The following is a 10,461-nucleotide window of genomic DNA, read 5'->3' on the forward strand; positions in this document are numbered from 1 at the left end:
GAGAGAGAGAGAGAGAGAGAGAGAGAGAGAGAGAGAGAGAGAGAGAGAAGATTGGGCAGGGGTCCACTGACCCACTGACTTCAACTAAGGTTATTTATACAATTATGAGCAGGTCAATTATTTTTTGAAACATGGGAAACTTTGTTGGTGGCTACACTGTTGAGGAAAGATGACAGCCCCTCCCAGCAACCATTAACTGCCAGTAGATATTCAGTGAGAGGTGGAGCCTCATGAGCTCCTCCCCTGTGAATGATAGGGTGGTGAACAGGCTCAATCTCATACTGTTCTTACCAGGTAACCATGGCTACAATGTTCTTATGAATGCTTTGGAAAAGACATGTTGCTTCTGTGTTTAGGAATGTCATTGTTTTTTTAAAAAAGAAATCTTGCACCCAAGAAATGACTCAGGAAGTAAAGGCACATGCCACCAAGTCTGGAGACCTTAGTCTGATTCCTGGGATCTGCTTTTTGGTACAAGGAGAGAATGCATTTCTTTGAGATTTTTCTCTTCTCTTCATAAGCATCACACACACACATACACATGCAAACACACACACACACACACACATACACACACACACTCAGGCACATAAATGTAATAAACATTTAATAACAAATGTAAAGAAAAGAAAAGGTTTTTTATACATAGTCATGCATGCAAATTTTATCTCTTTTAAAAAATAATATATGGGTCTGTAGATTCTAGCGTGAGTTCATACCTGGGGTAGGGGTTCCTTCCTTCTCAGAGGAGAAGGGGAGCGGGGACTGGAAGGAGAGGGGAGTGGCAATTGGGATGTAAAGTGAATAAATAAATTAATTCATGGAAAAATAATATATGTAGTTTCTCCAGTACATAGAATTACTGTGTGCTCATTTTAATGTAGAATTACTCTGTTATTATCTTTACCATTATTTTTGTTGACCCCAGGCATCATCCATCATTCTGAGCAGAAATGCTTTTTTCACAATAAGAAACTGATTCTGTCTGGTTTTGGGGGGAGCTAACAACTCTCTGCCAGGTGACAGGAAGTAGAGGCTCCTCCTGTGCAGTGAGTTTTGCCTGCCAATTAGATTGCATCATTCCATGCTTTCTTAGCCTAGTGAATTACAGGGTGCCAGTAGTAAACTCATCTGAGATCTGCTATGGAAGCTGTAGGAGAAAAACAGTCTCTTTCTTTGAGTCACCAGCTATGAACAACTAGAAATGTTCTAACAGGAGATCCAGCTTAGTTACAGACAGAAATAGCTCTAATGCACCACATGAGCATCTGTTTTTATGAAATTTTCTCATTAAACCTATATCTGTTGTCAACTTAGACATCTAAAACATATTTGTAGCCATCTAGGCCATGGGCTTTCATGTAAATGAATCTGCTTTATAGTCTGTAACTGGCACATAATGAAGTCTATTCAATAATTCATGTTCTTCCTATTTTATGAAAATTAAACAGTAGTCAAACTCTGACAAGTCCAGGTTGATCCCCACATCTTTAACTTTGGGTCATGCTTCTCTCTGTATTTGAAATATTTCTCTGTCTGCTAATGCTGCTGCTTCAAAAATCTCTCGTCTCTGAGATTCTTTCCCCACTTTTTGCAGCCCTGATAATGGAGTAGAGTAAACACCTGAGACATTTTCAAATCAGAACTCCAAGAACTGCCAGGATCATCATAGCAACCAGAGGGAAAGAGGGGATTCTTCTTTCTCTCTGTATATGAAGATTAAATGGTTACCCAAAGCTGTGAATATCCTATAAATAATTAACCTCTTTGTTACAAGTGGGATAGTTTTCTAATATGTGAATCAAATTGTATCCCAAAATATATGTGGGAAAATCTGCCAAAAAAGGGCTACTTCTGAACCACTTGGCTTCCAGGGGTACTGAAGGAGTTAGACTTCATTTACTTTGTTAGATACTGTCTTGTGTTGTTACTGTGTATTTTCTAGGATTCTCTCCTTTGGCTCCATCTCAACCAGAAATTTCTCCAGCAAGAAGGACTGGGCTTTTTACTTCTGCATATTTCAGGCACTGCCCTAGGGCTGTGCACCTCATAAAATACATTTAGAACAAGCTACTAAAGGTGATAGAGAAAGGCAAAGAGGAAGGAGTACTGGAGAAAGGCTGAGTCTAAATTAGTTTTCTTGACTGTTTTAATAAGGATCCACAGATTGGATGGTTTACATAAACAAATTTGAAATCTCATATGCTATGGACAGAAATATAAAGTCAAGATTAATGCCTTCTGGGACTGTGAGAGGAAGGCACACTTTAGGCATACTTCCTTGGTAGAGAGGAATGAACATGAGATTCTTCCTGTAGGCAGGTACTGTTTGAGAACAAGTTTATCTTAGCCACATAAAACTTTATAGACATATGTGTATATATAACAGAATTTTTCTAATAGATAATAAGTGGAAAGTACCTAGATATCCATCTGTAGATTAGAGGACAACTTTCAGGACTGAGTTACCTGTTAATACTACATGGGTCCAGGGGATAAATCCTATTCCACATCACTTTCAAATACATCTTTTGTTTACCAAGCACTATGACAATCACCAGAACAGAAGAAAGTCAAAGAGACATGAACAAATCAAAATGGTCATAGTTTTGTGAAAAACAGAGCAAGCTGGAATGAATGCATCAGCTCACAATTCAATCATTCTAGTTCTCCAAAGATAGTAGGTTAATGCTACTCTGGGCCTCTCAGCAAACATGCATGGAAGAGAACAAGGGCAATCACCTCCAATTTGATATCTCTTGAGTAATGGTGTCAGTGTTCAGTTTACAGAGACACAGGAATGAACAAACTGACTTCTGTGATGTGGTATTCAACTCTGGCTCTAAGGCAGTGGCTCTCAACCTGTGAGTTGTGACCTCTTTGGGGGTTATATATCAGATATGCTACATACCAGATATTTACATTATAATTCATAAAAGTAGCAAAATTACAGTTTGAAGTAGCAACCAAAAATATTTATTATAGAATTATAGATGGAGCGTCACCACAAAATGAGGAATTGTATTGAAGTGTCGCAGCATTAGGAAGGTTGAGAACTACTACTCTAAGAAAATCTGAAACACATTTGGAGCTGGAATCAGTTCCCTAAACTGAAACGAGGAGAAAAAAAATTAACTCTGTTTCCCCTTTCAAGGCAACAGGGTTCTAAAGAGCAGTTTTTATGTCGAAAGAGTTTCATTCATCATAAGATATTTATGTTTCTTTCCTAATGCTTTCCTGACGGTAGATTGAAAAGCTAGGTCAAAGTGTCAAGAGACTGAAAATTGGTTTAGTACCACATATTCAAATATGGGGATGGACGCTACAGAGCAGGAGAGTAGGACTTGGTTGCTATAAATGGTGAAAGGGAAAAACAGGGGTGGATGTCCTTAACATGGAAGAGAGGGCAATAGAGTGGAAAGGGAGGAAGCAGAGATATGTTTGTAAAGGATTACAGAGTTGTGGCTTTTCCATCTCAATCCATTGGTGGCCTCGGTTCAGTAAAAAGGGAAAGACTTATGCTGGCTTACCCCACACCCTCTAGCCAGTCACACTCCTGTAGGGGAAAAGAAGGTGAAGCAGGGCAAGATAGTCAGTTCTGCTTCAAGTGCTCCTCCTGCTACAGCGGAACTAATAGAGATTTTTCTCAGGATTCAGGGACTTGGAAAAACTCCTAGCTGTTGAAGGCTGGCAATGTTTTAGTGGTACTGTCTCACACACCTGGGATCCCATCCTATCCTTGTGTCAATGCGGTTGAAGTGTCTTAAACAGTGAATAAATCATCAGCAAATCATAAACTATGAGGCTATCCTACTGTGATGTTCCAGAAACATCTATACTGTAGTTATAAGTGAAAATAGTAAAAAAAAAATGAAAAAAATTCATAAAATGTATATCATGTCACCACAGGGAGAAGCAGCTTCAAAGAAAATCAATGCCAGACAAAAGCATGCAGAAGGAAAACATTTCCATCTCTTGTTAAAACATTCTGGTAGGCTCTCTTGGAAAGGAAGAGGTTAATTACACAGTTCTTAAGTCTTGTTTCCTTAACTGTGGATTCAATATCTCTAACATGAGCAATGACATTTGCAAGCACCAAGAATTAAAGAATAGTTGCTGAAGAGTTCACCAGATGAGTTTACAATACTTAAGTCTCAGTCAATAAATGAATTTAGCTTAATAAACTTGTCCAAATGCCTTCTTCTGCATGCCATCATCAGCACCCATGGTGCTGCTCTTTGGAAGAGGAAAGTTAAGGTCCTTTACCAATATGAATTGAGTAGTAGTGGTTCACAAACTGTTTATCTCGATCCCTTTGAGGGTTGAGTGATCTTTTCATAGCAGTTTCATATCAGATATCCTGTATACCAGATATTTATTTAATGACTCATGACAGTAGCAAAATGACAGTCATAAAGTAACAACAAAAATAAGTGTTTGGGAGTCACCACAACAAGAGAAACTGAATTAAAGGGTAACATCATTAAAAAGAAATCATTGAGAACCACTTGTATAGAGTGAGGGTATCTCATGTAGAAGCTTGTAATTCAAATATCAAAGTGCAATCTTTATCCTACATCCTACAACATCCCAAAGAACTAAAAGCTTTCCATGTACCAAGTGCTATCATTGGGGATCCTTAAATATTTGCCATTTATCCTCTCTCTGCCTTTTTTTCTCTTATTTTCTTCTGTGCCAAAAACAACTGTATTCTCCATATACATTGTGACTGCCTTCTAGAGTTCAGATATTGAGTGTCCCCCTTAAAGACTGTGTGATAAAGATTTTGTCCTCATTGTGGTTCTACTAGAAGATAGTAGAACCCATAGAAAGTGGGACCTAATGAGAGGTCTTCAGGTCATCAGTTGTGTGCCTTAGGAGAAGACAGGAGAGATCATCTCTCTTCCTCTTCCTTTCTTTGCATGCCATCTACAATGAGAGCATGTGTACTTCAGCATAGACTTTTGTCTTGCTGTTCTATGGTACCCATGCTCAGAATTGCAGCATCACCTCTGAAACCTTCAAAGCTAAGCAGTCTCCTCATTGTAACTTGATAATTTGTGATCAGAAGGCAAAGCTAACACACCATCCAAGGCTTATCTATACTTTAAAGTGATTCACATTTTACTTGATTTGAAAACCATTTCCTAACTTCTGCCATCTTCCAAGGCCCCTCTGATGTTGTTCCTTTGGTGTGAGACATAGCTATTTCTAAAATATTTGGGTAAAATGTTTGGGTATGTGTTATATTGTATCCTATCCATCAGGTGAGGGAGACATTAAATGAAGAAATGAGAACTCAGAAACGTTATGATGCCCTGATCTTTAAAAATCTTTCTACTTAATGTCTAATGTACCACTATCAAATAGAGACAATTGAATGCCCCCAATATTACCTTAATATCCAGAGTGTATTTTACACCCAAATGACTCAAAGAATACCATCTAGTATAATTTATTCTTTCCCTTCTCCCCATTAAACCAGCTTTGAGGTTGTTTGGCCAATTAATTCTCTACAAAGCTAAAAAAGATCTACTTCTCAAACAGTCCTTATATCAAAGAAACTGTGGTATCAAAGAAGACCCTGTTAAAAGAAAGGACAGCATTTTGTATTGGGTCCAGAAATCAAAGAGACCAGAGATAGAGCTAGGCCTGCACACTGGCTCACTGTGTACCTGTTACCCTGGCTACTTCTGGCATTCAGCAGACAAGAAGATAACAGAGTCAAAGCAATCTTTGGAAAGTTTTCATTCCCCCCCCCCACACAGTCTAGAGTGCAAAATAAGGTGTCCCAACACTGCCTTCTGGATGATTGCTTATTCCTGCTTATGTAACTGCCCAGCTTTGAAATTACTTATTTTCCCGAATTACAGAAATATACATTATAAATGATAAAACTGTAAAACACATTAATAACTATTAGGAAAGCACCCCCGGGGGGGAGGTCATACACGATGACCCAGTGATGTCCCAGTGATATCACTACTATTTACACTGGATATTCTACAAGATCCTTTTGTCCCATCTTGTTTGTTGCCAATGTTTCTAGACACATGCCTAGTTTCAGCTTTTTCATGTTTCTACTTGAAGTATCCTAATCTTTGTCATACCAGCTCCCAACCTACATCTCCTACATCTTTCACATGCCCAGATCCTTTGACTTGATTCTCTGATGAATCCTCTCTTAGTGAAAAAGCTGTCTTATCACCTCATCTTTCTTAATTCCTTTGTACATAGTGTAGGTAAAGCCTTCCTCCTCTGTATCGTCAGCTTCCTGATAATTTCTTCCCTGTGTCTTCTTAGGAAGCTGTGGTCTTTGATAATGCCAAGCACTGGGTCTAACATGTTTGCAAACAGATATTTGGCAAATGGCTGTAGAGGGAGTAACTTAGTGCCAGTTTATGCCTTCCTGATGTTTCTATTCTTCTTCCATTTTTCTTTCTATTTACTTTTCTGCCCACAACAATTATGCTAGTTATTCCCTTGATAAACCTTTAGTGAAGATGGTGAAATTTCCCTTACTGTTTACATAGACAACATAGTAATGAGCAATTTACCATTTCGAAAGGTACACGAGAGTGAAGATATTTGAAGATATATATATATATATATATATATATATATATATATATATATATATGTATGTATGTATAGGTGTAATAGAAGCCTCACATTTCCATTTTATTGGCTGTTCTAAATTTTCTAATTATACAAAGTAAAATTAACATTGTGGTAAATATGTACATGGATGTTTTGAAATTTCTTTTGAAGTGGAAAGACAATGTCAAAAGAAATAATTATTTTAAAATTAAACAACAACAAATACTTTATACACGGATGCATAGAAGGTATGTCTCTTCTTACCCTAGCATGCACTTTTTCACATAAAGCAGAGTTTGCCACTTAGTGTTTTGGGGGTGTAAATTGACCTCAAGATCTTTAGTTACAAGCCAGTTTTCACCAGAGAGCAATGCAATTCTGAACCTCTGTTGGTCATACCTCCTGGCCTTTGAATTTTACCACTGTTTATACTTTTTTGATCTCATCAGGCCTAATCATGATTCAAGATATACTTCAAATCTTGCTTCAATGAAAGTCTGAACACAGTTTGTATTTCTTATCCACACCATGCGTGAGTACATTTTTTAATCCTAATGTTGAGATACAAACACCGAACTTTAAACAAACCTTCATGTTTTTGTGTATTTTTCCGAAGATGGGCTAATCTGCAGTACTCCCTAAGTTGACTGACAGTGTGGATTACTTTGTTTAGCATCATTTTAGAAACTGATGAGAATTCTCTAGACCTCAACTCAAATTCACTTGATAATTTTTTTTTTTTCTGAAAGTCAAGTTAGCAACTCAAACAGCAGTTTTGTAATTGAACATTCTAGTACAATACAATACTAAGGGACATTCATGTTGAGGAAATTATTAAAAATCACTGTTTTCGGAAATCAAGCCATAATAGGATACATGTACACACAATTGACTTAAATCTGAGCTGTGGTATTTTTAGCAGTGGTCCTTGGTATTGTGTGGGGTGACCACACATGTAGGACCAGCTGTATGTGTTATGTGTTCAAAACCAAGACTTCAGGGAAATCTCATGATGTAATATATGCAAGATCTGATGGAAATATCTCAGATGCATTATGCATTTTGTTTTTAATTGGAATCTGGTTGTCACATGTTCAGAAAACTGTCAGTAATTTTAAATTGTTCACGGTCAGTCATGTTTTGACCCGCAATTTAAGCTAGAGCTTAGATTAAGTCTATATTTCTTTTAAGATCAAATACAATGGGAATGCTATGTAAAGAGTTGCTGTGTTTCACTCTTTCAAAGATAATGACAAAGACGATGTTTACATACTCGGTACAAGTATATTCTTTTTGTGGTTCTGGTTTTCAAACCCAGAACCATGATCATGCTAGGCAAATGGCGAACTATTGACATATATGATCAGCATGCAGATTTTTTCCTAAGTGTTTTAATATGTGGTTGGTTAAATCTATAGGTGTGGCGCCTGCAAGAACATAGAGTTTACTCTATCTGAGTTCATCTGCAGTCATTCATAAGTTCTTCTACCTGAAATTCCTTATGTGAAACAGGATATTCCTTAAAGCATTGTTTCTATCTTTAATTATGTGTATATGTGTGTATCAGTCTGCATGGGGCATAAGGGCACATGTGTGTGTGCAGGTACACTTAGAGGTACACCAGAGGCATCAGATCCTCTGCAACTAGAATTATAGGTAGTTGTAAGTCTGGGTGGTGGTGACCAATCTTGGATCCTTCACACAAATGAATGCTAAGTGCTTTTAATCTCCGAACCATCTCTGCAGCCCTTTTCCCTCCATTTCCTTAAGTAAGATTGAATTTGTTGTTGTTTATAACTAAATTAGAACTCATTTTATGCAAAATCTACTTCAAAGACCCTTAATGAATAGAAATATACACTGACAATAACACATTATCATGTGTCTTTGCCATTTGAAGTTCAACACTGACCATCAATAGGATGGGCTTAGTCCATTAATACCCAGAAAAGGTTAATTTTTATGAGTTCATAAGCCCTTAGGAATCATTTTTCCCTAGTGTTTGCTTCTTGGCCTTAAAATTTCCACCCTGGCTATCTAGCTACTATTTGACTTTAAGCAAATGAAAGTTAGAGATTTTAAATTACATTTTAATTATTTCTTTCATAATAAACCAAATTAAAATTTAAAAGCTAAAGACATTTTCTGCTCTTGAACCTAGAGCTGTAGCTCTTAATGAAATCTACTGCAGTCCTTTTCATTTTAATAAATTTTCCATATCTCACTATGAGGCCTATCTTTTTTTGAAAAGGATTATCAATGTTTAATTTTGCTTTATTATGATGTTCTTTTTATGAGCATCACAGGGAAGTTTCTCTTCTGCACGGGTATTTCTGGTAATACATGTTCTCATTTCACCTTGGACAAACTTTGGTTTAAGCTTTACAGTTTCAGTCTATTGGATATTTTTTTCTCCCCTGAGAAACTCTAAATACAATAAAAAAAAAACCCTCTCATTGAAGCCCATATCTAAAAGAATCATATTAATTTATAAGTCACTTCTTCTTTACAGTAGTTTGTGCAATCACATTATACTTTTTGAAGAAAGCCTTTAATTCTTTATATGTTTAACTTGTTTTTATTTTTTTCATCTCTTTATGTCATGATACATGTGGAGATCAGAGGGCAGCTTGGGGAGTCAGCTCTCTCCATGTAACACATGGTTTCTGTCAAGCAGAGTAGCACGTACCTGCCTGTACCTCTTGAGCTAGCTCCCTATTTCTACCTTGGCTATTTTTACAGAGGACAAAATTCACACTCTTTAAGGATCTCCAAAAGTGATTTTCAACTGTAAACAGTCTTAAAGTTATTTTCTAATATAACTTAAATGAAAGATATTATTATTATGCATCCCACATATATTTGTATTAATTAAAATATATGATATTCAAATATGTAAAATAAATGAAAATTACAAGAACCATTATTACATCTTATGTTTAATTTTCTAGACCATATAGATTTTCATATAGACATTCATGCTTCAATCAACTTATACATTGTACACACAACACAAACACACACATAGGACCACACTTAGTAACTCCTGATTGTTTTATACTATTATGCATGCAACATGTTTAATTTTTTTATGGTGGCTTTGTATTCTACTTGATGAATTGCATTAACATAACCAGTCTTCTTGTAATAGACAACTGCAGAATCTTCAGGCTTATACTAATATGAAAATGGGGCCACAACAAATACCACATTACATATCTCTTGAGATGATCAGATAGCTTCTATAAATCTATACCAAATACTGTTTTACAATAATTGTAAGCAGCATCATTGCGGGACTAAAGAGAAGGATAACATGCATGTAGATTTGTTTTAACACATAGTGCCACACAGGCTTCTACCAAAGTTGTTCAAAATCAAATCTCATCAACAGTATAGATTATAGTCTGTTCCCTCAAAAATCACAATGCCTATATTTTTAAAAACATGTTTTAGGAAGTACCTGCTGTGGACAATTCCACATACATATTGTATAGCCTCAAAGTTGATCTGAACTGAAATGTACTTCTCATTTTGATGTTTGAGAAATGTCTTCCAGCATGTGATTATAAAGGCATTCAAGTAACTGATAAAGCTGTCTTGTGCATCCCTTATAGGATATTTATTTGCCTTTATATATTCATATTTTATTGGCTACTTTATTGTATCGAATGTTGGTACTTGCATTTTGTCTATGTTTCACTTGAAACAAAGTTTCATCTTTTTATATATTTGTAGAATCTTATTATATATTTAGAGTATTAACTTTTTTCTAGTCATAGATCATAAATTACTCTTTACAACTGCCAGTACCTCCCCAGTAACCTAAAATCCATTTTCAGACTTTGTCTACTACTTAGT

The sequence above is a fragment of the Grammomys surdaster genome, unplaced genomic scaffold (assembly GCF_004785775.1).
Source record: "Grammomys surdaster isolate TR1022 unplaced genomic scaffold, NIH_TR_1.0 220, whole genome shotgun sequence".
Lineage (NCBI taxonomy): Eukaryota > Metazoa > Chordata > Mammalia > Rodentia > Muridae > Grammomys > Grammomys surdaster.